Source organism: Scyliorhinus torazame, chromosome 3, assembly GCF_047496885.1.
Source record: "Scyliorhinus torazame isolate Kashiwa2021f chromosome 3, sScyTor2.1, whole genome shotgun sequence".
NCBI classification, from domain to species: domain Eukaryota; kingdom Metazoa; phylum Chordata; class Chondrichthyes; order Carcharhiniformes; family Scyliorhinidae; genus Scyliorhinus; species Scyliorhinus torazame.
In genome coordinates, this window is record NC_092709.1 from 99446849 (window position 1) to 99470954 (window position 24106).

At 56.7% G+C, this 24106-nt stretch overlaps 1 long non-coding RNA gene across 2 annotated transcripts; it reads right to left on the reverse strand.

The window, feature by feature from the left end:
• Positions 1–11128: 11128 nt before the first annotated feature.
• On the reverse strand, positions 11129–23444 carry LOC140408610 (uncharacterized). 2 transcript variants are annotated; one of them, XR_011940152.1, is made up of 3 exons: positions 23401–23444; positions 14377–14619; positions 11129–12668 (listed from the first exon to the last, which is right to left on the reverse strand). It is a non-coding gene; the product is annotated as an uncharacterized lncRNA (long non-coding RNA). The 2 variants fall into 2 exon arrangements; XR_011940153.1 differs by lacking the exon at positions 23401–23444 and adding an exon at positions 20048–22395.
• Between the last annotated feature and the right edge of the window lie 662 nt (positions 23445–24106).

Genomic DNA, 24106 nt, shown 5'->3' on the forward strand with positions numbered 1-24106 from the left:
CCCCTTCTCCAGTCATCCTGTCATCAGCACCTCCTCCAGCAATGTGGAGGCCGGTTCCACCGGGAAGCTCTGTATCTCCTTTCTGGCAAAATCTCGAACCTGCATGTATCAAAACATTTCCCCCCGCTCCAGCCCATACTTCGCTTCCAGCTCCTTCAGTCCTGCAAACTGACCCCGAACAAACAAATCTTTTAGCTTCTTAATCCCCTTCTCCTCCCATTTCTGAAAATTTCCATCCCACCTCCCTGGCTCAAATGTGTGGTTCCCCCGAATCGGCATTTCCCTTGACCCTGCCCCCAACCCAAAATGTTGGCGAAACTGCCCCCAGATTCTCAATGAAGCTATTATTACCAGACTCCCTGAGTATTTTCCCGGGGCTATCGGGAGCGGCGCTGTTGTTAGTGCTTTCAGTCCCGACCCCCTGCACAAACTCTCCTCCATTTTGACCCACTGAGAATCAACCCCTCTGACCCAGCTCCGCACCTTCTCCACATTCGCTGCCCAGTAGTAGTACATCAGGTTCGGAAGACCCAAACCCCCTGCCTGCCTTCCCCTCTGTAGCAGCACCTTTCTCACTCTGGCCACCTTCCTTCCCCATATGAACGAGGTAATCCTTCCCTCAAATTCTCTGAAAAAAGCCTTTGGCAGGAAAATCAGTAGGCATTGAAAAATAAACAGAAATCACGGCAACACATTCATTTTAACCGCCTGTACTCGACCTGCCAGTGACAGAGGGAGACCATCCCACCTTGCCAGATTGGCTTTCACTCTCCCCACCAAACTAGAGATGTTGTAACCCATGAGACATTTTGTTGACTGTTTCCGACGTGCAGAGTGGCCACATTCCACTGTTTTCCATCCATGTAGCTTTTTTCCTACCTGTATGGCTGAAATGATACACACATAAAGCAAGGGCCAGCGAAGTGAGGTGTGTGCTGATGGCACACAGCACTGTCTGTGAGAGCTGTGTGCATCCTCTGTATCCAATCAAATGTAAAGATTTATTTTGTTTTTATCACTTGAAGTTGACAGTTCTATTAATCATAGAATCATAGAATACCGACAGTGAAGAAGGAGGCCATTTGGCCCATTGAGTCTGCACCAACCCTCTGAAAGAGCACCTTATCTAGGCCCATTCCCCCTGCCCTATCCCCGTAACCCAGTATCTCCACCTAACCTTTGCACAGTAAGGGACAATTTAACATGGCTAATCCACCTATCCTGCACATCTTTGGACAGTGGGAGGAAACCAGAGCACCTGGAGGAAACCTTCACAGATACGGGGAGAACTAGGTCCACCACGTCAGGGCCAAGTTTGTCCAGGCCTGTTGTAATCTGCGCCCACATGACTCCTGGCCCGGAGGAGCGAAGAATCACGCAGGCCCACAGAATCTGGTGCTTTGCCTGGTAAGTGGATGCAAATGAGTCATTAAGATCCATTTTCATTCTCCCGCTGGCACGTGGGCGAAAATCCTGATTCCACCGCCAACAGGGAGCCAGAACATAGCCGTCAGTTTGGCACCCAGTGCGAGCATCGATTTCAGCCAGACACCCGATTCTCTGCCTGATCGCGATCTGCGTTACCAGCGTCGCGGGGCAGATAATTCAGCCCATTGTAACTTGCGTGAAAATGTAGCTTATTTGAACGACTTCCTCCTTCAACCTATGGACTATTATTCTTTAAATGAGAAAGAAATTGGTCACTAAAATTAGTTTGTGAGAACAAAACCTATTAACCAGAAATATCAGGGGCGTCATTCTCCGACCCCCCGCCGGGTCGGAGAATGGCCGTTGGCCGCCGTGAATCCCGCCCCCGCCCCCGCCGAAGTCTCCGAAGGGAGAAAGGTCGGCGGGGCGTTAATGGCGCCGCTGCCGCGGAGAATGTCACGGGTCTGCGCAAGGCAGCCGATTTTCGGCCTGCCGATATTCTCCCTTCCGGATGGGCCGAAGTCCCGTCGACGTGATGACCGTTCACGTCGACGTCAATCAAACCTCCTTTTCATCGGCGTGACCCGGTGCTCCAGGCTCACGCCGACCAGCGAGGAGGTGAGTGACGGCCTGGGGGGTTGGCTCTGGGCAGGAAATGGCGTGGCCGCAGACTGATTGCCTGAGGAGAGGTGTGTCTCGGCTTGTGTGTGTGTGCGGCGGGGGGGGGGGGGGGGGGGGTGGTTAGAGTAGGCTGGGCTCCAGGGGAGTGCCGGGAGGGGGTCCGTGCCGGGGTGGAGGTTGGGGGTTGGGGAGGGGGTCCGTGCCGGGGTGGAGGTTGGTGGTTGGGGAGGGGGTCCGTGCCGGGGTGGAGGTTGGGGGGGGGTCCGTGCTGGGGTGGAGGTTGGGGGTTGGGGGGGGTCCGTGCCGGGGTGGAGGTTGGGGAGGGGGTCCGTGCCGGGGTGGAGGTTGGGGAGGGGGTCCGTGCCGGGGTGGAGGTTGGGGGTTGTGGAGGGGGTCCGTGCCAGGGTGGAGGTTGGGGGGGGGTCCGTGCCGGGGTGGAGGTTGGGGGTTGGGGAGGGGTTCCGTGCCGGGGTGGAGGTTGGGGGGGGTCCGTGCTGGGGTGGAGGTTGGGGAGGGGGTCCGTGCCGGGGTGGAGGTTGGGGAGGGGTTCCGTGCCGGGGTGGAGGTTGGGGGGGGGGTCCGTGCCGGGGTGGAGGTTGGGGGTTGGGGAGGGGTTCCGTGCCGGGGTGGAGGTTGGGGGGGGGTCCGTGCTGGGGTGGAGGTTGGGGGTTGGGGAGGGGGTCCGTGCCGGGGTGGAGGTTGGGGGTTGGGGAGGGGGGTCCGTGCCGGGGTGGAGGTTGGGGGGGGGGTCCGTGCCGGGGTGGAGGTTGGGGAGGGGGTCCGTGCCGGGTGGAGGTTGGGGAGGGGGTCCGTGCCGGGGTGGAGGTTGGGGGTTGTGGAGGGGGTCCGTGCCGGGGTGGAGGTTGGGGGGGGGGGTCCGTGCCGGGGTGGAGGTTGGGGAGGGGGTCCGTGCCGGGGTGGAGGTTGGGGAGGGGGTCCGTGCTGGGGTGGAGGTTGGGGGTTGTGGAGGGGGTCCGTGCCGGGGTGGAGGTTGGGGGGGGGGGTCCGTGCCGGGGTGGAGGTTGGGGAGGGGGTCCGTGCCGGGGTGGAGGTTGGGGGGGGGCGGTCCGTGCTGGGGTGGAGGTTGGGGGTTGGGGAGGGGTTCCGTGCCGGGGTGGAGGTTGGGGAGGGGGTCCGTGCCGGGGTGGAGGTTGGGGGTTGTGGAGGGGGTCCGTGCCGGGGTGGAGGTTGGGGGGGGGTCCGTGCTGGGGTGGAGGTTGGGGGTTGGGGAGGGGGTCCGTGCCGGGGTGGAGGTTGGGGGTTGGGGAGGGGGTCCGTGCCGGGGTGGAGGTTGGGGGGGGGGGGGGTCCGTGCCGGGGTGGAGGTTGGGGGTTGGGGAGGGGTTCCGTGCCGGGGTGGAGGTTGGGGGGGGGTCCGTGCTGGGGTGGAGGTTGGGTGTTGGGGAGGGGGTCCGTGCCGGGGTGGAGGTTGGGGGTTGGGGAGGGGGTCCGTGCCGGGGTGGAGGTTGGGGGGGGGGGTCCGTGCCGGGGTGGAGGTTGGGGAGGGGGTCCGTGCCGGGGTGGAGGTTGGAGAGGGGGTCCGTGCTGGGGTGGAGGTTGGGGGTTGAGGAGGGGGTCCGTGCCGGGGTGGAGGTTGGGGGGGGGGTCCGTGCCGGGGTGGAGGTTGGGGAGGGGGTCCGTGCCGGGGTGGAGGTTGGGGGGGGGGGTCCGTGCTGGGGTGGAGGTTGGGGGTTGGAGGGGTTCCGTGCCGGGGTGGAGGTTGGGGAGGGGGTCCGTGCCGGGGTGGAGGTTGGGGAGGGGGTCCGTGCTGGGGTGGAGGTTGGGGGTTGTGGAGGGGGTCCGTGCCGGGGTGGAGGTTGGGGGGGGGGTCCGTGCCGGGGTGGAGGTTGGGGAGGGGGTCCGTGCCGGGGTGGAGGTTGGGGGGGGGGCGGTCCATGCTGGGGTGGAGGTTGGGGGTTGGGGAGGGGTTCCGTGCCGGGGTGGAGGTTGGGGAGGGGGTCCGTGCCGGGGTGGAGGTTGGGGGTTGTGGAGGGGGTCCGTGCCGGGGTGGAGGTTGGGGGGGGGGTCCGTGCTGGGGTGGAGGTTGGGGGTTGGGGAGGGGGTCCGTGCCGGGGTGGAGGTTGGGGGTTGGGGAGGGGGTCCGTGCCGGGGTGGAGGTTGGGGGGGGGGGGGTCCGTGCCGGGGTGGAGGTTGGGGGTTGGGGAGGGGTTCCGTGCCGGGGTGGAGGTTGGGGGGGGGTCCGTGCTGGGGTGGAGGTTGGGTGTTGGGGAGGGGGTCCGTGCCGGGGTGGAGGTTGGGGGTTGGGGAGGGGGTCCGTGCCGGGGTGGAGGTTGGGGGGGGGGGGGTCCGTGCCGGGGTGGAGGTTGGGGAGGGGGTCCGTGCCGGGGTGGAGGTTGGAGAGGGGGTCCGTGCTGGGGTGGAGGTTGGGGGTTGTGGAGGGGGTCCGTGCCGGGGTGGAGGTTGGGGGGGGGGTCCGTGCCGGGGTGGAGGTTGGGGAGGGGGTCCGTGCCGGGGTGGAGGTTGGGGGGGGGGGGGTCCGTGCTGGGGTGGAGGTTGGGGGTTGGAGGGGTTCCGTGCCGGGGTGGAGGTTGGGGAGGGGGTCCGTGCCGGGGTGGAGGTTGGGGGTTGTGGAGGGGGTCCGTGCCGGGGTGGACGTTGGGGGGGGGGGGTCCGTGCTGGGGTGGAGGTTGGGGGTTGGGGAGGGGGTCCGTGCCGGGGTGGAGGTTGGGGGTTGGGGAGGGGGTCCGTGCCGGGGTGGAGGTTGGGGGGGGGGGGTCCGTGCCGGGGTGGAGGTTGGGGGTCGGGGAGGGGTTCCGTGCCGGGGTGGAGGTTGGGGGGGGGTCCGTGCTGGGGTGGAGGTTGGGGGTTGGGGAGGGGGTCCGTGCCGGGGTGGAGGTTGGGGGTTGGGGAGGGGGTCCGTGCCGGGGCGGGTGATGGGAGGGCAAATGAGTTGGTCCACCTGGCCAGGTGCCAGCCTCCAACAGTTGGACCCATGCGGTCCATGCCACCTGGCTGGGGGGAGGAGGGCATATGGGCAATGATGACATGTCGTCGTTCCCCTCCCCCCCACCAGGTCGTCATGTTTTCAGATCATCCAGCGATGTTGGCCGCCGTGGTGGCAGCCGCTCATGTCTATGTTGCCCTGGATGAGGAGGAGGAGGAGGAGGAGGAGGAGGAGGAGCATGCCAGAGAGGCGGCGCAGGCTGCCGCAGAGGGGCAGGCGGCAGCCGCCCAGGCTGGAGGGACACCTGACCGACAGGACGAGGAGGGGGAGGAGGACGTCGCGGCCCCACGGCAACGGAGGCACCCGAGGGCGCCCCGTGTGTACCGGCCCCGGCAGTCAACCAGGACCTCACGGACCGGGAATGCAGGAGGAGACTCCGGATGAGCCGGGAAACCGTGGCACACATCTGCCACCTGCTGGCACACCTGTCACCGCGTGGCACTGGCGGGGGACACCCTCTCCCCGTGTCCGTCAAGGTTACGGTGGCCCTGAACTTTTATGCAACGGGGTCATTCCAGGCACCGAGTGGGGACCTGTCCGGCATATCGCAGACATCGGTGCATCGGTGCATCCGGGCAGTGACAGATGCCCTTTATGCCATGGCGCACCGCTACATCCGCTTCCCCGTGGACCGGGCCAGCCAAGGTGCCCGGGCCGTGGGCTTCTCTGCCATTGCCGGGTTCCCCATGGTCCAGGGCGCGATCGATGGGATGCACGTCGCCGTGCGGCCACCTGCAGATAACAGGGCCGTGTTCACTAATAGGAAGGGGACCTATTCGATGAACGTACAGGTGGTCTGCGACCACCGCATGATGATCCTGCACGTCTGCGCCCGTTACCCAGGCAGTGTACACGACTCATTCGTGTTGTCGCGGTCATCCATCCCCGGCATGTACGAGGGACGCCATCCCCGGCTGAGGGGCTGGTTGCTGGGCGACAGGGGCTACCCATTGCGATCGTGGCTGATGACGCCTATACGGAGGCCACGCAATGAGGCGGAGAACCGCTACAATGATGCCCATGTAGCGACAAGGGGAGTGATCGAGAGGTGCTTTGGCGTGCTGAAGATGCATTTCAGGTGCCTGGACCTCTCTGGGGGCGCCCTCCAGTATCGGTCAGATAGGGTCGGCCGCATCATTGTGGTGTGCTGCGTCCTGCACAACATAGCCCAGCAGAGGGGCGATGTGCCGCAGGCAGAGGAGGGCGGAGTGGAGGAGCAGCAGGAAGAGGCCCAGTCCTCCCCAGATGAGGGGGATGGGGGCAATGGTCAGGGCAGACGGGGTAGACACAGACGGGTGGCTGTCCACCGTTACCGGCTGGCCCAGCGGGCACGGGACAGACTGATAGACGCCCGCTTCACTGACTAGATGGGCGTGGGAATCGGGTAGTATGGCCACAGACCGCACACCATGACAACAGCCGACCACCCACACCCCCCACCCATCCATCCACCCAGCACCATCACCCCCTCCCCAACCCCACACACCCCACCCGCATGCACACCACCCCCCCACTCCCAATTGCCGATCCACCGGCGGCACAACGGGCCGGGCTCACCCAGTTGCGGGTGGACGCGTGTCTATCGCAGGCCATGGAGAATGATGACAACCCGCCTCCGATGAGCTCCTGGCTCTACATCGTTGGACTATGTGTGACCCATGGCCACAGTACCACCATCCACCCGGACCATCCCTGCATGCGGCTGTGACACTGCAGCGCACGGTCCCGTCCTCTGCCCGGGGGATGTTGATGGCGGCCCAGGGGGAAGGGGGCAGACTCACCTGGGGCTGAGGTAAGACCACCCCTCACACACACACTTGCGCTCAACGTACATGACACCCCCGCACACTTTGGACAGAGCACAAAGGCAGCTTCGGTAGGTGTAACATTGACTTTAATAACCAAAGGAGTTCATGCACGTGCCCTAGCGCCTAAAACTCATCTGTGCCCTGCACCCGTGCCAACTTACTCAGTGTCTAATTGTTTGGCCTTACGGGCCCTTTGACTACGTCTACGTGGTTCCCCAGACGGTACAGCAGAACTGGAGGTGGACTCCTGTGATTCCTGCCCTCTGACACTGGATCCCTTTGGCGGCCGTTTCCTGGGGCGTCCTGGCCTAGATGGGCCAGGCTGCGGCCCGGGCGACTGGGATGGCGAGCTGCCAGCCTGTCCTGCCCGTTGCCCACCCGATGCACCTGGGACGGAAGGGGGGGAGTCCGAGGTGTCGCGGTGTACCAGGACCTCCCCTACAGAGGGAGCCGGGACGGACCACACCACCTCCTCCTCCCTCGGGGTGCCCGATGGCCCCCAGGCCTCTACATGGGTGGGGGATGCGAACGGACTGGCCATCCGACGCGCCCCCGACATCTGGCGCTGCCAGTCCTGGAGGCCCGTGCTGGTATCGACAGGGGTCTGCAGGTTTGCAGCCATGGAGCCCAGGGGGTTGTCGAACCCTGTCTGCGACAGTGCGACGCCAGCTCGCACATGGCCACTGGCGCCGATGCCCTCAGCGATGGCCTGCTGAGACTGGGCCATGGCCTGCAGAGACTGGGCCATGGCCTGCAGAGACTGGGCTATGGCCTGCTGAGACTGGGCCATGGCCTGCTGAGACTGGGCTATGGCGTTGAGCGCCTCTGCCATCTGGCGCTGGCACTGGCTCATGGCCTCCTGTGAGAGGGCAGCCATTTCCTGGGCCACAGACGCCGCCTGCACGGAAGGCCCCAGGCCTCGCAAACCGTTCCCCATGTCTGACACCGTCGCACCCATTGCCTCCACCGCGGACGCCACCCGTGCGGTGTCAGCCTGGGTGGCACGCATGACCGGGACCACTCCCAGCTCCTGGACGCGGGTGGACTCCTCCACCTGCGACCGCAGCCGCCGCAAGCCACCCGTCACCCTATTCGCTCGTCTCCGTGTCGGTGGTTGCATCGGATCTATGTGTGGGTGTGGTAACTGCAGGAACCCGGGATCCATCTGGGCGGCAGATGTTCGCTTGGCCTGGGCTGCCCTCCGACCGCCCGGTCCCTCTGCTGCTCCTACCTCCACCTGCTGTACCGGGACGGCTGTGTTGTGCGCACCAGTGAGTGTACCAGACGCCTCATCACTAAAGTGCCCAACCGTGGTGAGTGTTTCTGCGATGGTGGAGGGTGTTGGTGACAGCAGTGGCGTTGTGTCGTGCTCTTCGTCCCACTCTGAGTCCATGGCACTTTGGGGTGGGGGTTCGTCTCCACCCATCCACTCTGAGTCACTGTCCGGTCTTTCGTCTTCCCGGGTAGGGGTGTCCTGGGTAGTGCTGTCCCGGGTAGTGCTGTCCCGGGTAGTGCTGTCCCGGGTAGGGGTGTCCTGGGTAGTGGTGTCCCGGGTAGGGGTGTCCTGGATAGTGGTGTCCTGGGTAGTGGTGTCCTGGCTCGGATGTGACGGGGGCCTGTGGCTGCCCCCCTCATCGCTGGGTGGTCGCTCCCGCACGTGACGGGGGTGTCGTCTCCCTGTTGCTCCAGGTCTCTCCATCTCCCGTGGTCTCCGAGGGGCATCCTGCGGGCGTCGCATGCTGGAGGGTTCGGGTCTCTCCGTCTCCCGTGGTCTCCGAGGGGCATCCTGCGGGCGTCGCATGCTGGAGGGTTCGGGTCTCTCCGTCTCCCGTGGTCTCCGAGGGGCATCCTGCGGGCGTCGCATGCTGGAGGGTGCGGGTCTCTCCGTCTCCTGTGGTCTCCGAGGGGCATCCTGCGGGCGTCGCATGCTGGAGGGTCTGGGTCTCTCCGTCTCCCGTGGTCTCCGAGGGGCATCCTGCGGGCGTCGCATGCTGGAGGGTGCGGGTCTCTCCGTCTCCCGTGGTCTCGGAGGGGCATCCTGCGGGCGTCGCATGCTGGAGGGTGCGGGTCTCTCCGTCTCCCGTGGTCTCCGAGGGGCATCCTGCGGGCGGTCTGCATCTGCGGGGATGGGTGCCTGGACGTTTGGTCCTGCGATACACAATGAAGCATGCATGGTTAGACATCAGGCAGTGATCAGGTGATACGGGAGAGGGGGGATATGGGGACGGGCTGTTGGTGGCTCACTTGCTCGTGGGGCCCCGACCTCTGCATCAGCAACCTCCCGGTCCTCAGGTCCGCCAGCCAGTTCCAGGGCCCTTTCCTCGTGTACGGTCAGTGGCCTCTCATCAGCGGGCCCTCCTCCAGTCCTCACATGCTCCCTATTGTTGTGTGCGCGCTTCTCCTGGGGGGGGGGGGTGGTGGCAGGGGTAAAAGGCAACAGTGTTAGGCAGGTATATGAATGCACGCCATCGGTTGCGCGTGCATTGCAGAGGTTAAGGTTAGGGCTGGATTCACTTGGGGATATGGGGGATATGGGGGAGGGGGGATATGGGGGAGGGGGGATATGGGGGATATGGGGGAGGGGGGATATGGGGGAGGGGGGATATGGGGGATATGGGGGAGGGGGGATATGGGGGAGGGGGGATATGGGGGATATGGGGGAGGGGGGAATATGGGGGATATGGTGGAGGGGGGATATGGGGGAGGGGGGGATATGGGGAATATGGGGGAGGGGGGATATGGGGGATATGGGGGAGGGGGGATATGGGGGATATGGGGGAGGGGGGATATGGGGGAGGGGGGATATGGGGAATATGGGGGAGGGGGGATATGGGGATATGGGGGAGGGGGGGATATGGGGGAGGGGGGGATATGGGGGAGGGGGGATATGGGGGAGGGGGGATATGGGGGAGGGGGGATATGGGGGATATGGGGGAGGGGGGATATGGGGGAGGGGGGATATGGGGGAGGGGGATATGGGGGAGGGGGGATATGGGGGAGGGGGGAATATGGGGGAGGGGGGATATGGGGGAGGGGGGATATGGGGGAGGGGGGATATGGGGGAGGGGGGAATATGGGGGATATGGGGGAGGGGGGATATGGGGGATATGGGGGAGGGGGGGATATGGGGGAGGGGGGATATGGGGGATATGGGGGAGGGGGGATATGGGGATATGGGGGAGGGGGATATGGGGGAGGGGGGATATGGGGGAGGGGGGATATGGGGGATATGGGGGAGGGGGGAATATGGGGGATATGGGGGAGGGGGGATATGGGGGATATGGGGGAGGGGGGATATGGGGGAGGGGGGATATGGGGGAGGGGGGGATATGGGGGAGGGGGGATATGGGGGAGGGGGGAATATGGGGGAGGGGGGATATGGGGGAGGGGGGGATATGGGGGAGGGGGGATATGGGGGATATGGGGGAGGGGGGATATGGGGGAGGGGGGGATATGGGGGAGGGGGGGATATGGGGGAGGGGGGATATGGGGGATATGGGGAGGGGGGGATATGGGGGAGGGGGGATATGGGGGAGGGGGGATATGGGGGATATGGGGGACGCTCACCCTGCCTGCTCTGACGAGGTCGTTCACCTTCTTGTGGCACTGGGTGCCTGTCCGTGGTGTTAGGGCCACAGCGGTGACGGCCTCTGCCACCTCCCTCCACAGACGCCGGCTGTGGCGTGGGGCAACTCTGCGGCCGTGCCCGGGATACAGGGCGTCCCTCCTCTGCTCCACCGCATCCAGGAGCGCCTCCACATCGCGTGACTCGAACCTCGGGGCTGAGCGACGGCCAGCCATCAAGTCGGGTGTTGCGGTCGGCTGTTCCGGTCGGGTGGGGGGGAGCTGCGCGGCCTTATGAGCCGTCACGCCGTGCAGCGCGTATGATGCTGCACGGCGTGAACCACTGCGCAAGCGCGGATCCCGTTACGTCGCTGCTAGCCCATTTCGGGCCGCAGACTATCGGCCCATTTTTATGACGTGACGCAAGTGGGATTTGCGCCGTTTTTTGCGCCGATCGGCGGAGTTTCCGCCGATAACGGAGAATTTCGCCCCAGGTCAGGAAACCCTTGTATTTTTCTTTTACAAATTCTCTGCTAATACTAAAAAGCACAGAGTAGCACATTAGTTCTTAACATTTAACACATACAAGAATAAACAAAACACATGGAACTGTTCCAGAATAATACGAGCGAAAACATTGGAAACTGAGCACCAGCAAAACTGAGAAAATGAAAGAAAAAATTGTAATGGCGGTGTAAGCGGAGAAGATTCCCTTCCAGCTGGGATAAAAGGAAGGATTTGGATTTGTTTATTTGGATTTGTTTATTGTTATGAGTACCGAGGTACAGTGAAAAATATTTTTCTGCGAGCAGCTCAACAGATCATTAAGTACATGAAAAGAAAAGAAAAGAAGATACATAATAGGGCTACTCAAGGTACACAATGTAATACATAGACACCAGCATCGTGTGAAGCATACAGGAGTGTAGTATTAATCAGGTCAGTCCATAAGAGGGTTGTTTACGAGTCTGGTAACAGCGGAGAAGAAGCTGTTTTTGAATCTGTTTATGCGTGTTTTCAGACTTTTGTATCTCCTGCTCGATGGAAGAAGTTGGTGTAGTGATCTGCATATCTGCATGTACATAAGGGGTTAATGTAAATACCCTAGAACTAAGTAATCACTAGAGGGAGCGCTAGAGTTGTATAAATAGACAGACGGAAGCCAGGATCAGTCTCTTCACAGGAACAGTAGCTAGTGACCAAACACAGACAGACAGCACAGCACAGGTGTAAATAATCATAAGTACTTCTTAATCAATCATGTTCATGTAATGTCTAGTTTAAGCTCTGGAGAGAGAACGAACTTACTCAATAAAGCATTTGCTTCAACTGGAAGACTACGAGCATTATTCGGACATAAGAAATAATATAGTTGGAAGAGTAAGATGGGAAGGGTCTTTGATTATGCTGCCCGCTTTCCCTAGGCAGTGGGAGATGTAGATAGAGTCAATGGATGGGAGGCAGGTTCGCGTGATGGACTGGGCTGTGTTCACGACTCTCTGAAGTTTCTTGCGGTCTTGGGCCGAGCAGTTGCCATACCAGGCTGTGATGCAGTCAGATAGGATGCTTTCTATGGTACATCTGTAAAAGTTGGTAAGAGTTAATGTGGACATACCAAATTTCCTTAGTTTCCTGAGGAAGTATAGGTGCTGTTGTGCTTTCTTGGTGGTAGCGTCTACGTGGTGGACCAGGACAGATTTTTGGTGATGTGCACCCATAGGAATTTGAAGCTGTTAACCATATCCACCTCGGCTCCGTTGATGCAGACAGGGGTGTGTACAGTAATTTGCTTCCTGAAGTCAATGACCAGCTCTTTAGTTTTGCTGGCATTGAGGGATAGATTGTTGTTGCTGCACCACTCCACTAGGTTCGCTATCTCCCTCCTGTAATTTGATTCACCGTTGTTCGAGATCCGACCCACTATGGTCGTGTCAGCAGTAAACTTGTAGATGGAGTTGGAACTAAATTTTGCCATTCAGTCATGTGTGTACAGGGAATGTAGTAGGGGGCTAAGTACGCAGCCTTGTGGGGCCCCAGTATTGAGGAATATTGTGGAGGAGGTGTTGTTGTTTATTCTTACTGATTGTGGTCTGTGGGTCAAAAAGTTGAGGATCCAGTTGCAGAGTGAGGAGCCAAGTCCTAGGTTTTGGAGCTTTGATATGAGCTTGGCTGGGATTATGGTGTGGAAGGCTGAGCTGTAGTCAATAAATAGGAGTCTGATGTAGGCGTCCTTGTTGTCGAGATGCTCTAGGGATGAGTGTAGGGCCAGGGAGATGGTGTCTGCTGTGGAGTTGAGGAGTTTGAGTTCCCCAATTAAACATTTTGGAAAATTAGTGAAAATATGAAAAAGCCAAATAATCCTTCCTTTTTTAAAAATAAATTTAGAGTACCCAATTCATTTTTTTCAAATAAAGGGCAATTTAGCGTGGCCAATCCACCTAGCCTGCACATTTTTTGTTGTGGGGGCAAAACTCATGCAAACACGGGGAGAATATGCAAACTCCACACGGACAGTGACCCAGTGCCAGGATCGAACCTGGGACCTCGGTGCCGTGATGCAGCAGTGCTAACCACTGCGCCACCGTGCTGCCCATCAAATAATCCTTCCTAACTAATGGATAAGGTGAGAAAGAAAGGGAGACTTTTATTCACCTGTAGAATTCATCTCTCCTCATCTAGTCCTATTTATTGATTGAAATCAATGGTATAAAGGTGTACAATTGTTTTACACTGAAAGCTCTCTGAGCATATCGGGCAGGATTTTACAGTCCCGTCCCCCCGCCCCTCCGCCTTCCAGGCTGGTTCTGAGATGTTGGGGGAGAGCGTAAAATTGAATGGCCGGGATTCCCCCTCGCCCAGGAATCTGCCCGTTTAAACCCAGACGCAATGTCATGCTTGGGCAGGCAGGGCCTTGGGTGGGAAACCCACCACAGCCCACCCATTCTCCTATTAAGATCCTTAAATGGCCACTTAATGGCCTCAATTATTAGACAGGCGGGTGAAGGTAGTGTGGGAAAATAATTTTGTGGGAAGCTGGGAGGGGTAGTCCTCACTCTGAAGGCCCCCTCAGAGTTGGAGCACCCTACTCCCAGGACATTGAGCTCCAGAACCCCTTCCCCCTCTGGCCTACCCTCCGACGCTGCAATCGCCCACCTCCCGAACCCTTGGCCATCCTGTTCCAAGGGAGAACAGAAGTCCCACCCACTACCAAACAAGTCTCAAGTGAGCGTTAAATAGCAATGGGGGTTTGAGAGTCAGCAGCTGTGCCATAAGCGTCTAGTGGTGGCGAGCGCCGATCGCTCACAATCCTTAATATTCTATACATACGATCCATGAAGTGTGCCCGAAGGGCCATGTGCTCCTTCTGGGTTGTGTGGCTTTCCACGCTTTAAAAGTGAAATCTCATTTTTTAAATTTAAAATATTAAAAGTCAATCAAAATGGAAAGTATCGAATAATAATCCAAAGATAAAGCTAACTCTACCAGAAAAGGTTGTAAATCCAACTTGTTCACAACTAAAGGAATGAATAAAATGGCAGAAGAACATTAAAATTACGTCTCTTGGCTTGTCTTTCATCCTTTCTGTTCCACTGGTTGGCTGAACCAAGAACAATCTTTCTCCACTGATTTCTAGTTTCTGTTGCCCTCACTGCTTGTCCTATAGAGAAGCCAGTCGACAATTCCGATATTATCCACCCAGGCCATTTTGGGTCTTCCTTGCGCACATTTTCTAGGGGCTGAATTTTACATATAAGGACCTTTTCCCACTCAGCCTCAATTTCTAGGCTGTAGGATGGATGACAGATCAGGGGGAATAGAAAAACCTACATCTCAGATGGGAAAGTGGGGAGCATCTCCATCAGAACCCCTTTAGATGGTGGACGCCCTCTCGTGAAGGCCCTGAGGTATACATCCCCCCCAACCTATCCCCTGGAATACTAATCGCCCCCCTCGCGACCGCTCAATGTGTCCCTTGGTAAGTACCACTTACCTGGCCTCAACGTCCCGACATTTTATCCCGTGCACGTCGCTGCAGTGCCTCCTCCAGCCATTGCAGTGCTCTGCTTGGAGGGACTTGCAAGCTGCTGGCCATTCCTTTGCACTGTGACAGACAGAAATACTGCCTGCTCCCAGGTAATGTTTGCTTAAACATAAAATGGCAGCAGGCCTGTTGGAGTTGGTGGGAATGTCTCCTCGCCGACTCTCCAGATAGTGGATGCTGAGCTCCAGCCATCTGAAAAATTCAGGCAGAGGTGTTTTACCCCTCTTTTTCCAAATACTGCCCTCCTGTTCACATCACATGCCCAAAATATGTGAGTTTCCTTGATATTACTGTCTTAAACAAGTTGCTCTTCACACCAGCTTCCTGGAGCACCCACTTGTTTGTTTACCTGGCTATCCATGACACATATAATATCCATCTGAGTCCTTTAATCTCAAATACTCTTGTTTGAGCCTCATCAACTCTTCTTGGTGGTCAATTAATATTACTAGCATTACTAAAAATATTAACTTTTATTTTGAAATAAACCTGTCATTATGTTTGAAAGTCATTCTGAAACTTACACATGTAGAATTTATGTTTGTCTATTATCAAGTGTACACTTTATCCCTTTTGAGCCACATGCACTTGTTAAAAATTCATTTTTATGGGATATGCGCGTCGCTGGTTCGGCAGTATTTGTTGTCCATCCCTAATTGGCCTTGAGAAGGTGGTGGTGAGTTGCCTTCTTGAACCGCTGCGGTCCATGTGGTGTAGGCACACCCACTGTGCTATTAGGGAGGGAATCCCAGGATTTTGACCCAGCAACAGTGAAGGAACAGTGATATATTTCCAAGTCAGGACGGTAAATGACTTGGCGGGGAACTTCTAGGTGGTGGTGTTCACATGAATGCTGCCCTTATCTTTCTTGATGATAGTGGTCGTGAGTTTGGAAGGTGCTGCATAAGGAACCTTGGTGAGTTCCTGAAGTGCATCTTGTAGATGGTACACATGGCTGCTACTGTGCTTTGGTGGTGGAGGGTTTGAATGTTTGTGGAAGAGGTTGCTTTCAAGAGGGCTGCTTTATCCTGGATGGTGTCGAACACCTTGAGTATTGTTGGAGCTGCACTCATCCAGGCAAGTAGAGAGAATTCCATCACACTCCTGACTTGTGCCTTGTGGATAAGCTTTGGGGAATCAAGAGGTGAGTTACTCACCACAGGATTCCTGGTCCCCAGCCTGTCCTTGTAGCCACAGTATTTATATGGGTAACTGCACATGCTCGTGGACTGCTTCAGTGTCTGCAGAGTCGCGAATGGTGCTGAACGTCGGCGAACATCCCCACATCTGACCTTAGGTTGGAAGGAAGATCATTGATGAAGCAGCTGAAGATGGTTGGGCTGAGGACACGCAAATTCAGCACTTAGGCATTAGTTTCAGGCCCAAAGTTTAGGTAATTCTTCTGCTTGACGTTGAATCAGACGCTGATGCAAAAGTAAGCCATTGCACAGTTTTTATCAACTCCTCTCTGGTTGTTTGGCTGCAGTTACCTGGGAATGTTCTTGCTGGATTTCCTCAGCCTTTCCACTTCTTCAAAGTCATACTTGGAGATTTACACATGTGATGCTTTGCTGACTGTTTCCTGTGCAACGTTAAGCAATTGGAGAGGAGCATGCTAATGCGTCCCTGTATGTATTGGAAAATTTTAAAGTGATGCTGTCATGACACTCCGCCATGTCAACCCAGTACTTACCCTTGCCACATGCAGAAAATCATTGAACATTTGGCGCTCTGTATTCATGTGTGGCACACTATGCCATGCCCTTTGATTTTGACTGCCACCTCTGTCCAGGCCTTCTAGGTTTGGTGGACCTCCTCTTGACATCCCATTGCTTTAAAATGTCCTGCTTGTCACTCATTGCCTCCACAAGAGCGTGGCGGCAGTCGTCTGAAAAACAGGGGACTGATTGCCAACCTGCATTGCCTGCTGAGTCTCGTGGGTGTTACTGCCAATCTGGACAGCTCCCTGTGCCTCCTCCAATGTCTTCTGTGGTCTGATACAGTCATCTTCAAACCTCCCATAGGACCCCCATTGGACCCGATGCCCGCCGCGCTCCTGCCCCCGATGGCCTTTGGTCTTTATTGAATGTTCATGTTAATATCCAGTTTTGCACTTGTCAGTCTATCGGACATAGCTGAACAGGCAGGCTCAGCTGGGCCGCCCTTATGTGTATTGTCAAAGAAATGGTCCCAGATTGTTGTCAGCGGGGATTATTAAACTGTTGTAGGTGCACTCAAAGCTCTGTAATGATGGTGCAACAACTGAATTCTTGCCTGATTGACCTGTGTCCAAGTGTGAAGCGGATGTCCTTGGGACAAGTATTCAACAGCACGTACGTGTGACAAAGGTCTTCTCCCCTTGCTCTTTTCGGTGGCAGAGGATGTAGGTTCAGAGGTAGCTCTCGGACGGAAGGTGGCAGGGGTTGGTAGCTTTCCTGAGCAGAGATGGTGTTTAGGCGATGGGACAGTGGTCATGTAGGTACTCACTCTTAGATGAATTTGATGTAAAATAGGTTGTCCCTTGTACCTCTTTCATGTCTTTCCATGGCACTGGCATTAAGGGAAGGGCCATGCATATTAAAGACCTCCTCCTCAAGCTCATTCAATTCATCTTCATCTGAGGACGAGTGCTACTCCTCCCTCTTGTCCTATTGCAATGGTTCTCCACCTTGAATTGCTACATTGTGCAGTGCACAGCAGACCACAACTATTCATGATACCCACTGTGGTGCATATTGCAGACCCTCTCCAGACCAATCAAGGCAGCGGAAGCACTTTTTCAACAACATAGTGGTTTGCTCCGTGATGGTTCTGGTTGAGGCATGAGCTGTAGTTCTTCCACTACACTCTGAGGATCTTGTTAACCAGGACCAGAGGGGACAGGCAATGACCCCTTACACTTTAAGGAAATGAGCAGTGGCCCTGAAGCTCAATGCCCTTGTCGCCTCGCTGTCCACATGACAGACTGGTGTACAAATTCATAGCTGTATCTATCAGGACACTTTGTCATTAAGTTTCAAATATAATTTGGCCATTTCAACCTCACAGCTATCTTTTCAAACAAGGTGAAATATCTTTCAACCCCATCCTCTGTTAACTTAGGCACTAAATGCAGATTTTGAGTTAAATCAAGATCTTCAGTGGAATCACTCATCTTCTGCACTACAATCTCGCCTTTCATTCTTGAAAGTAACCTTTTCTTTAACCAGTTAATGCTGATTGAGTTCTTTCTCTCTTTGAAACTCTCTCTCTCTTTCTTTATCACTTTCTCAAGCTGTTTCCTTTTCTTTTTCAAACTGCATCATTTGCAACTGAATTTGTGCTAACTCTAGCTGCGAAACCCCAGTTTCACGTTTATCTTCTTTGAATTCTAAATGCTAGGTAATTATTTCAATCATATCATCCTAACGAGATCCTACTTTTTTTCTACCTTCAATTTTCCATGGATTTCAAATCTACTGTTACATCTTTTACTTATAAAAGTCTTAGCAACAGTCAAAACCATTTTGAGTTCCAATCAGTGTAACATACTTCCAGCAAATCCTGTTCCTTCACTCAGCACTTACTCAGCATGTTACTACTGGACAAATCAGGTTTCAGAATGAAATCTGGCTTGATACATCCTAACTTTTATTTTCTTTAGAAACTGTAGAGGAAAGGGGCGAGATTCTCCGACCCCCCCCGCCGGGTCGGCGAATCGCCGGGGGCTGGCGTGAATCCCGCCCCCCCCCCCCGCCGGTTGCCGAATTCTCTGGCACCGGACATTCGGCGGGGGCGGGAATCGCGCCGTGCCGGTTGGCGGGCCCCCCCCGCGATTCTCCGGCCCGAAGTCCTGCCGCTAAAATGCCTGTCCCGCCGGCGTAGACTAAACCACCTACCTTACCGGCGGGACAAGGCGGCGCGGGCGGGCTCCGGGGTCCGGGGCGATCTGGCCCCGGGGGATGCCCCCACGGTGACCTGGCCCGCGATCGGGGCCCACCGATCCGCGGGCGGGCCTGTGCCGTGGGGGCACTCTTTCCCTTCCGCCTTCGCCACGGTCTCCACCATGGCGGAGGCGGAAGAGACTCCCTCCACTGCGCATGCGCGGGAATGCCGTGAGCGGCCGCTAACGCTCCCACGCATGCGCCGCCCAGAGATGTCATTTCCGCGCCAGCTGGCGGGGTGGAAATTCGTCCGGCGCGGGCCTAGCCCCTTAAGGTTGGGGCTTGGCCCCCCAAGATGCAGAGCATTCCGCACCTTTGGGGCGGCGCGATGCCCGACTGATTTGCGCCAATTTTGACTGATTTTGGGTGCCAGCCGGCGGACATCGCGCCGATACCGGAGAATTTCGCCCCGGGACTGAACAAATTCACAGGAGTCTGTTGATGAACGTTTCGCACAAAGAATAAAGCATTTATTCAACAAGAAAAATGAACTAAGTTACACCAGACAAAGAAGTTTGGGAAGATCGCAATATGAACCCAAGAAAATTATTCAAATATTAACTATTCCTTCACCCCAGCTATATATTTACAGACACATACAAATCCGAAAAGATAAAACAATTCACCATGTCAATCATACACTCCAATATTCAGGATAAATATGTGCTCCATGTGACTTAGCAGGTGAACTTTGGTCAGACACATTATACTCCAAAGCAAATGACAGGTGCAATCGAAGCAGATTCCATGGATTTCTGAACTGCCCACCCAGATGCTTGTTACACTGTGAGCCAACTGGTCTAACTGAAACTCTGGCCGGGATTCTCCGAGCCCGTGCTGGCTCGGAGAATCGGAGTTGACGCCGGGACGGCCTGCGAAGTCAGGCCGACGCCGGGAGTCAATTCTCCGGTGATCGGAGAACCGCCGCCAGCCACGCGCGGTCGATGCAGCGCCAGTCGGGGGCCGTTGAAAGAGGCCCCGGTGGCGATACTCTGCGGTCAACAGCCAAGTTCCCGTCGGCGTGGTTCTAACATGGTCCTATCAGTTCTAGGGGCTGGTTTAGCACAGTGGGATAAACAGCTGGCTTGTAATTCAGAACAAAGCCAGCAGCATGGGTTCAATTCCCGTACCAGCCTCCCCAGAATGTGGCGACTAGGGGCTTTTCACAGTAACTTCATTGAAGCCTACTTGTGACAATAAGCAATTATTATTATTATTATTAGTAGTAGTAATATTATTATTATTAACATGGTTCCACCCAGCGGGAGCTCAGATCCGAGGCTGCGGTGGCCGTCCTGGTGGGGAGGCGGGGGTATCAGAATCGGGGGGGGGGGGGGCCTCCATGATGGTCAGGCCCACGATCGGGGGCCACCGATCCGCAGACGCGCGCAATCCTGGAGGGGCCTACCTTCTTCCGCGCTGGCCCGCTGTGTGGCTCTGCCATGTTGCGCGGGCCTGCAGCCAGCAGTGCAGGGCCGCGTATCAGCGCCAGCGCTGCATGGGACACTCCGGCGCTGTGCTAGCCCCCTGTGGGCCACGGAATCGCTGGGCCATGAGGCCCGTTGACACCGGCATGAAACACTCCGGTGTTTATACCAGCGTCAACACTTCGCCGCGATTTCAGAGAATCCCGGCCCCGGTCTTTCTCGTAAGAGTTTCCAAAATCCACATTGGAATTGTCTTTAAATATCACTCACACTTGGATGGCTTCAACAAGAATCCACCTCCAGGATTTCAGTCTCGCCTTCTGAGATTCCTTTCCTCTGGATCTTCAAGTACACTGACAATTCACCTTCCATGCACACTTTCACGTCTTCTGCCATGCCAATCAGAACACCATTGCTCTAAAATTGTACCTTTGCCCTTACGGCCGCAGCATGGAGTCACCAACCTTCTACTGCCCCCTTGGATTTTCTGAGCTTCTCTCTAGCCTGCTTTGCTTCAGGTCTGCTCCCTGCAAGCTCTCTCTTTAACTTGGAGCCTATTGCCCTGCCCCTGTCATTTTTCTTGATTGAATGGGATCTATCTCTGATCCTTATCTCTGCCCCTGCCTGAAAGTTTCTTCTGGAACCTCTTTTTGTCCTATTCCCTGTTTTGAGACCTTCTTCTTGGTTTGGAATTTTCCGCTGTCCCATCACCCGTGTCCTGCTTCTTAGGACACCTTCTCTCGAATGATACTTCTTTTCAGGTCACCTAACCTGCAGTTTCATATCATTTCACTTCTTTTCTACTTTTCCTTCTGTGCAGGTGGCAGGACTCGTTCCTGTTTTAAAGATGTAAAAGAAATAAGCTGTGCACTTGAGTGGGGCTGATTCCTGGTCTGAAGACATGAAAAGACTAAACTGTGCATTTGCGTGGGGCCCGTTCCTGATCTGAAGACATGGAAGGATTAACTACGCATTTGCAGCCCATTCCCAGCTGACACATGCACAGAAATCCCAAAACCCATCGGGAACTATAAGACCATAGACATAGGAGCAGAATTAGGCCACTCGGCCCATCGAGTCTGCTCCGCCATTCAATCATGGCTGATATTTTCTCATCCCCATTCTCCTGCCTTCTCCCCATAACCCCTGATCCCCTTATTAATCAAGAACATATCTATCTCTGTCTTCAAGACACTCAGTGACTTGGCCTCCATAGCCTTCTGCGGTAAAGAGTTCCACAGCTTCACCACCCTCTGACTGAAGAAATACCTCCTCATCTCAGTTTTAAAGGATCCTCTCTTTAGTCTGAGATGGTGTCCTCTGGTTCTGTTTTTTCCTACAAGTGGAAACATCCTCTGCACGTCTACTCTATCCAGGTCTCGCAGTATCCTGTAAGTTTCAATAAGATCCCCTCTCATCCTTCTAAACTCCAACGAGTACAGACCCAGAGTCCTCAACCGTTCCTCATACGACAAGCTCGTTATTCCAGGGATCATTCTTGTGATCCTTCTCTGGACCCTTTCCAAGGCCAGCACATCCTTCCTTAGATACAGGGCCCAAAACTGCTCACAATACTCCAAATGGGGTCTGACCAGAGCCCTATACAGCCTCAGAAGTACATCCCTGGTCATGTAGTCTAGCCCTCTTGACATATAGGGCGGGATTCTCCACTCCCACGCCGAAGTGGCCATGCCGTCGTGAACGCCGTCGGGATTCACGACGGCGCGGAACGGCCCCGGTCCCGACCGATTCAGGCCCTGACAATGGACCAGGATCGGGGCCGCGTCATCTACCCGCGCCAGGCCTCGTCGCCCGCGTAAAGGCAGCGCCGCATAGATGACGCGGCCGGCGCCGCATAACGGACGTCATCCGCGCATGCGTGGTTGCCATCCTGTCCAAATCCGCCCTGCAAGAAGATGGGGGACGGATCTTGCGGGGCTGCGGAAGGAGGTCCTCCTTCAGAGAGGACGGCCCGACGATCGGTGGGCACCGATCGCGGGCCACCCCACATTAAAGGTGAAGCCCGGTGCAGGATCCCCGGCGGGGGGTCGGAGAATTTCGCCCCTGATTTCTGACTACCAATTAAGGAAAGTATCGGAGTTGGTTACATCAGCAAATAAACCAGATTCATCCTACACCTATAACCTGCCACCATGCATCTGTCACCTTCGAGTTTGAGCCCATCACCCTTGACCCTCAGGTCATCACTGTGCACCTTTGCTCTGTCACTCTTGAACCACCTCACACCATCAGCTTTGATCCTCTGACAGTGACAGTGGATGTGCCATCTCTCCCCCTTAGCTGTCCTCATTATAGACATTACTCCTCTGGGGCGAAATTCTCCGGAAACGGCGCGATGTCTGCCGACTGGCGCCCAAAACGGCGCCAATCAGACAGGCATCGCGCCGCCCCAAAGGTGCGGAATGCTCCGCATCTTTGGGGGCCGAGACCCAACATTGAGGGGCTAGGCCGACGCCGGAGGAATTTCCGCCCCGCCAGCTGGCGGAAACAGCCTTTGTTGCCTCGCCAGCTGGCGTGGAAATGACATCTCCGGGCGGCGCATGCGCGGGAGCGTCAGCGGCCGCTGACAGTTTCCCACGCATGCGCAGTGGAGGGAGTCTCTTCCACCTCCGCCATGGTGGAGACCGTGGCGGAGGCGGAAGGGAAAGAGTGCCCCCATGGCACAGGCCCGCCCGCGGATCGGTGGGCCCCGATCGCGGGCCAGGCCACCGTGGGGGCACCCCCCGGGGTCAGATCACCCCGCGCCCCCCAGGACCCCGGAGCCCGCCCACGCCGCCTTGTCCCACCGGTAAGGTAGGTGATTTAATTTACGCCGGCCGAACAGGCAATTTATCGGCGGGACTTCGGCCCATTCGGGCCGGAGAATCAAGCGAGGGGCCCGCCAACCGGAGCGGCGCGATTCCCGCCCCTGCCGAATATCCGGTGCCCGAGACTTCGGCAACCGGCGGGGGCGGGATTCACGCCAGCCCCCGGCGATTCTCCGACCCGGCGGGGGGGTCGGAGAATGTCGCCCCTGATCCTAAACCCACCCAGTTTGATCCATGATGTGTCCTTACAATCCTGTGACTCACTCCAAGACCTTCAAATGAACTTACCCCCAATCAACATCAATCTCCCTCCTTCCCCATGATAGATATCTTGCTCACTTTGATAGCCAGGACCCAAAATTGGACATGAGAGAACCCACCCTTTGGACCGCTTACATTTCCTGATTGCTATCCTCCCACACACTCCCACCTACCAGAGTAAAAGGTTCAAGGTTTGTTGTCCATTTACATGCCCTGACTCCAGCCTATACCCTTCCTCAAAGTCCCATTACTCCTCTTCATCGTCCGACCTCACCCGCTCCTCTTCCTCAAAGTCCCCTTACTCCCTTTCATAGTCCAACATCACCTCGTCCCCTCCCTCAAAGTCTTCTTACACCCCTTCATAGTCCGACCTCACCCGCTCCTCTAACTCAAAGTCCTCGGGCTGCATTCTCCGCAGCCCCGAGCAGAAATCGCGGCCAAGGGGGGAGGGGGGGGCGCAGAATCCACTTTCATGCCGTAATCGGGGCCCGGCGCCGGCCCGGCGATTCTCCGGGCCCCGAAAATCGCTGTTACCGTGGAGTACGCCGTGTGGCTGCGGGCCCATTGCCAGAGGGGACTCCGAACCGGAAGTGTGGGGTCCCATATCCGCAGCTAAAACTGCGAGATTTACTCCGGGTCCCAGCTAGCCCCTTGCAGGGCATTGAATTAGTTCAACTTGTTTATCGGAATTTCTGGAGTTTTTACGCCGGCATGGAGACATAGTCCCATTTTGGGAGAATCCAGCCCCTCTTGTGCCCCTTCATAGTCCAACCTCAGCTGCTCTCTTACTCAAAGTCCTCTTGCTCCCTTTCATAGTCTGATCTCAGCCACTCCTTTATCTCAAAGTCCTCTTGCTCCCCTTCATAGTCCAACCTCACCTGCTCCTCTACCTCAAAGTCCTCTTGCTTCCCTTCATAGTCAAACTTCATCCACTCCTCTACCTCAAAGTCCTCTTGCTCCCCTTCATAGTCCAACTTCATCCACTCCTCTACCTCAAAGTCCTCTTGCTCCCCTTCATAGTCCAACTTCATCCGCTCCTCTAACTCAAAGTCCTCTTGCTCTTTTTCATAGTCCAACCTCACCCGCTCCTCTAACTCAGAGACCTCTTGCTCCCCTTCATAGTCCGACCTCACCCGCTCCTCTACTTCAGTCATTTTGCTCCCCTAAATAGTCTGACCTCACCCACTCCTCTACCTCAAAGTCTTCTTGCTCCCCTTCATAGACAAATCTCAGCTGCTCC